At 35.2% G+C, this 6,000-nt stretch overlaps 1 protein-coding gene across 2 annotated transcripts in view; it reads right to left on the bottom strand.

Annotated features, from left to right (window-relative positions):
- Positions 1 to 5,661, bottom strand: part of LOC111055705 — a 44,214-nt gene extending 38,553 nt beyond the window's left edge. Inside the window, exon 1 of one of the 2 annotated variants that reach the window (XM_039437905.1) lies at positions 5,429 to 5,661. The gene's annotated coding sequence lies outside the window, so the exon portion shown is untranslated. The remainder of the gene's footprint in view (positions 1 to 5,428) is intronic. The other variant, XM_022342971.2, reaches the window with a different exon arrangement.
- Positions 5,662 to 6,000: the final 339 nt, after the last annotated feature.

The raw sequence follows: 6,000 nt of genomic DNA on the forward strand, positions 1-6,000 counted from the left end.
AGCTGATTTCACTCTCGGATTGTTAGTAATCGACCATCATTCTTGACAAGATTGTCCATCCTATTTGCACTTCTTCTCTTCTTCTTGTTGGTCAGTTGTTCTCCAGTCAATCGACCAGAACGGTTTGTGCGGTTGCGAATCAACTCTTGTTGGATCAAAGGCACGTGATGATAATAGAGGTGTCACGCCATCAATGCTTCAGTCTTCAGATTCGAATTGAAAGGATGTAACAATTGCGATGGATAAAGTTGTTGAACTGATTGTCAGTCTATGAGTTGAAGTATTGTTCATGTAATCATTATTATGATTTGTTGTCAACGATTCTATGCCTATGACTTGTGTGACAGTTCATCGACAATGAGTGACAACTTATGATACGATTATATAGAATGTCAGGCAGGATGAGAATCGAAGGAATCGCAGGCAGATTAATAGTCTGTATGATGTTTAGTAGGTTTTGTAAGTGCGTGAGATTTTAGGTACTATTTTGAGGATACTAATATACTGTATATTTATAAAAAATAATGTACTGCACTTTGATTCAAATGTCAACTATTGACAGATTCAATGAATAAAACTTGTTCAATGATTGAGTTTACTTCAGTCCAGATCAGGCTGAAGGAAATGAGTTAGAGAATGACTTCTTAGCCCCTTTATCACTCGAAAAACATTACAGTTCATTATCAATAGTTAATCTCAATAATGATTCAGATACATTTCCATAGGTTTTTCATACCTAAGGAATAGTACTAGTAGTCCTGTGAACAGTAGACCTCACGCAGTATTCTCATCCACAAGTACCTGATTGAAACCATAGACCTTATGGAAATACAGGAATAGACTGGCTTCTCCACACATCTGTGTAATCACTTGTCAGCTGATTTATGATGAATAATTCTATAGTCTGATTTTTACTCTAATATTGGCGTATGAAGGAGGCTCCTTTTTCCTTTTATATTATCCTTGAAATGCAAAATTTCCAAAAACCTTGTATATACGTCGACGCGCAATTAAAAAAGGAACATACCTGTCAAATTTCATAAAAATCTATCACAGTACCGCGTTTCGCCGTAAATGCGCAACATATAAACATATAAACATTTAAACATTCAAACATTCAAACATTCAAACATTCAAACATTCAAACATTCAAACATTCAAACATTCAAACATTCAAACATTCAAACATTCAAACATTCAAACATTCAAACATTCAAACATTCAAACATTCAAACATTCAAACATTCAAACATTCAAACATTCAACATTCAAACATTCAACATTCAAACATTCAAACATTCAAACATTCAAACATTCAAACATTCAAACATTCAAACATTCAAACATTCAAACATTCAAACATTCAAACATTCAAACATTTAAACATTAAGAGAAATGCCAAACCGTCAACTTGAATCTTAGACCTCACTTCGTTCGGTCTATAAAAACGATACCTAAGAAAAGTTAGTACGGTAGATAGGCTGCATAGGTTTTTTCAACCATAGGTTCAAAAGTGAACTTCCTGACTAAAAAGTGCAAAGGAATGTTGCCAAATTGATGAGGTGAAAAATTGTTGCGCTTTGAATTGTGTTACTTCATAGTGTCAGAGTGAATATTATTTTGACGATTTTCAGAGTGTAGAGTAATGTCAGTAATGGGTTTTTAATGAGGGAAATTGCCGTCCAATGTCAAAGTCACGTCCTCTTGAGCTGTCTGCACGGATAAAAATCTTCCTCCCACATTAATGGTCAATGGTGCTACGACCATAACTGCTGTCATCAAATCTTTCCACATTCAATTCAACGGTGAACTTGAAGGTGGTAATTTAACCACCATCTTTGAAGCAGTGCTTGATGACTGAAACTAATTCCCGTTTCAAGAAATAACGTTTTTGAATTGCAGCATGAGTTCAAATTCAATTTCAACACAGATTTCCATTTGGAAAATGTTTAAATTTAAAAATCTACTTTGTGAAAAAAATTAAGGACTGAGAATTTTGTGAAGTGAACAACTACAAGACTCAATGCGGACTATGTGTAACCTTATCCAAATTTGGGAGAGGAATAGCACAAGGTTGCCTTATTTTTTCTTATTTCGGACTATGCGAAACCTCATCTAAATTGGGGAGAGGATTAGCACAAGGTTACCTTATTTTTACTCTCCCTATCAAGTACTTATTGTATGACTCATTGAAGAATAAATAAAGATAATTGAAGATTTTCTTGACATTTAATATACTATAAAGTAAGTAATTAGAAATGAAGGAATGTTGCTTTTCCATTGGAAGCCATTCTATACTGTACGACCTCATAGGAAACTCGTCATACACACTCAATTCAATTATTATAATCAATCTCCTAGACAGAAATTTATCAAACAATTTTCTTTATTTTTCTCCCCTTTGTCTTCTAGATTTTATGTTGAGGGTCGTTCTATTTGACCCTCACTGAATCTACCAATGTAACCAATTGTCTGTGGAGCATTAACTGGAATATAGAATGCAAGGTTTGCATCAACATTTCACATGAATTAGTTCTAATCACATGCTGTGAGAAACCATACTTCACTTCCGAAAACAATGAAGAACGTTAATGGATGACATCTCTTGAAGGATACTTTTCTTTCCACTACAGTAATGTATATCCTTCAAGCCATTTGAAAATGATTCACGATTTTTGGTCTTGTCAGAATGGCTCTTCTGCATTCGAGAAATGACCTTCTGTTTGTTTTCAGTTCTCAACGTTTTTTCTTCAAGTTCAACGACTCGTTGAAGGAAATTACGTTGCTGAAATTACTCGATTGTCAAAAATATAACGATATAACTTCTCACTTCCTGATAAAATTCACACAAATTTTTCAAAGTTCTCAAATGTTGTATTAATTGATGCGTTAATTCGATTATGAAACGTCTTATTCACTTACTTCAAGCAAAAATTCTTCAAACCCTCAACTTATTTGAGGATGAAAATGATGTGGTCGTAAACTAGGTAAAAAGGTTACAAATTTCAGAAGGTGAAAAGTTTCTGATCTTGGATTATCTGGAAGATTGTTGGTCATCAACACCTCTCTCAGGATCAAGGAACCCTCACACAAACTTCACATTTTACTCCCAATGAAGATCCTAACAAAAACCAACATGGTCCTCCTGATGAACAACATGTCAAAGAATTAGAGTGATACAAATAGCACAGGTTTTCTATGATATGAAAAGTTTACATGGTTTCCATAACATGAAGGAGTAGAATACGATGATTCATCAGATTCACTATTCATTCCCATTAATATTTGTTTTTTGGTTGATGAACCCTCCTGAACCCTTGGCTGATGAAATCACGAGAAAAAACCATCCAGCACAAAAGATTCCTTTGTGGTCGGCTGGAGGGAGTCGCACGTAAACAGGTGAGCGAAAAATGGAATACTAGGGAGTCTATAGAAATAATGGGATCAAAATATCAACAGGTTTGGTACATGGGGCGAATCACATAGATTCAGTCAGCTACAGGGATAACTTCTCATTTCAAATACTCATTTGATCTCGGGTAAGCTAAACATAATGCAATTTGTCTTGGATACATTAATTTTGAACTTATTACAGGCAAACCATAGAGATGTTAGTTCTAGCTAAACCAGACTGATTTTTCCATATAAATCGAGAGTATTATTACTTATAGTATATTACATATCAACTTTATATGATATTTCGATTTTTTAAGTTTTCCAAAGTTTCAATGAAATTTCAGGAACTTTCGTCCTAAAATTCAACATTATATGGAAGCTCTTTGAAATTGTATATTACGGATCAGATTCAACTTCTAGATTATTTATAATTATATCAAATCATCACGTTATGAGATTCCCTAGACATATTCCAAAAGCCAGGTTTCTATATTTAAACAATCTAAAGTCCGGTTGTACCAAACTCGGTCAAGACATTTGAACATGATCAAAGTGGGTACGCTCTATCCGCGTGCACCGGAGTTATCGATAGATACTATTGCTATAGAAATCATAATGCTCTATTGCATTCGTTGTAAACTGATCCTCATTTGAGATTCGACCATGTAAAAATGTCTTGACTCTTGACCGACCTTGGTGAAACCGATATTTTATATTTGATGGATGAACGAAACTGTATGAAATTCAATTTGCTGGGATCAATTCACATGAATCCTTCGAAGCTATATCAACAAATCATCCAATTCAATCACCTCGCTTTTGTTCACTTGTGTTTCAAATTAGTACGGTAACTAATTTGATGGCTCCGTGGTATCTTATCGCTTAACTTTGCGCCCGCTACTCCTCTTGGACAGGAAACCATTTGAAATGCCGACTCCACTCACTTGTGTTCAGAATTCGCTCCCTCCCCGGTGATTCGGAATCCACCTGAAGCTGTAGGTCCACATGCTTCATCATGCTTCTCATTCAACTCACTAGCTTATTTGGGCATCACCCTCAGAAACACAACTGAACATCTTATATGGAGACGCCTAGACAACTTATGTTAACTATGTACACCACTTATGTGACAATATTCAATTATTGAGAGTGATTTTTGTGGCAGCTGTCCATTTCTCCTATGTTCAACAGTGTATCTTATACCTTGTTTGAACAGATATATTTCTAGTTTTATGTCACTCAAGCTACTGTTGCTACTACCTTCTACTACCTTGCAAATCTTTCTAAACTCAATTGACAAGATTGCTAGAGATGTGACTTTGCTAGAAGTGTGTCATTGTCATTGATGTCAGATAATGGAAATATCATAGGCCTAAACCACTATAATATAATGAAGAATAATAAGTTCCAGTTCTTCTGTAATCTATAATAATAAAGGAAAGAACTGACTTATAACCGTACAGGATAGGAAATTCACGAATGACGCATCATCACTACTGTACTACTCGACTGATAAACTTGAAATTTTGCTTATTGATTCTTAATTTATCGAGGATGGTTATAGGCCTATTTTCAATTCTTCGAGATTCCAGAAGGTAAAGTTTTCAGTTTGTCAAGTTCTTAATTAAACCTTTGCGGAGCCCGGGTTACCTGCTAGCTAGAGGGTAATAAACGTGAAGCAGTTAAGACTTTGTAAAATCATAAAAAAACTATAACAAACTGATGACAAGATTGCAATATATGATACTTAAAAGAATACGTCAACATTCATTCATACAATAAGTACATCATCAAAACTATAAGGAGAGGAAAATCCATAATAATATAAATTCATATTATTTCATATTTAATATAATGATGAGGTTGGATCATCATCACTATTATGATGAAACCCTGCTCATTCTAATTTGTCAAGCTGGTATATGGATATTGTTTTAATGAATAAATAGGATTATCCAAATTTATGAGATTTTTGATATATCGTTGTTACCGTCTATTTTTTTAAAAGGCAGTTTAAATTTTAAAAATTTACCTTGACAATCCCTCTCCAGAGTTGTGTGTGTAACAATGATGCGATGTGTGAAATGGTGGCAGGTAATGATAGTCAAGTCCTGGGTAACGTGAAAACAAACAGAAATGACGCGTACAAGTGGTGCTCTGCTCACTTGATCACCAAAGTTGCGCGGACCAACCAACCTACGTCACGCCTAGCCGAGAACTCGCGTCGCACTGAAGACCGAGGATCACCAAGGATCTTCTCTGCTCCTCGTCGCTGGAAAGCGCCGGGTGGGGGAGACTCAGCCAACTCTTGTTTACTGTTTGTAATTTTCTCTAAAGTGAGAGCGGATCCTGGAAGAAAAGCAGCAAGATAAGTGAGAGACCTTTCTCCAGATGGTCCCGTTTCTATTATTGTACTCCTTCCCATCAGCCATTGTTTGATTATTCGATGCCTGCTTTCAACGATTATACGCCGCTGATTGAAGATTAGATAATGATTATTGAAGTGAATCGATGCTATTTTTGGAACATAATTATGTGAGGTGTACTTGTTGGTTCACTACTGACTACACCAATGAGATGAGAAAGCTCTTCATAATTATAATA

Source organism: Nilaparvata lugens, chromosome 11 (assembly GCF_014356525.2).
Source record: "Nilaparvata lugens isolate BPH chromosome 11, ASM1435652v1, whole genome shotgun sequence".
NCBI classification, from domain to species: domain Eukaryota; kingdom Metazoa; phylum Arthropoda; class Insecta; order Hemiptera; family Delphacidae; genus Nilaparvata; species Nilaparvata lugens.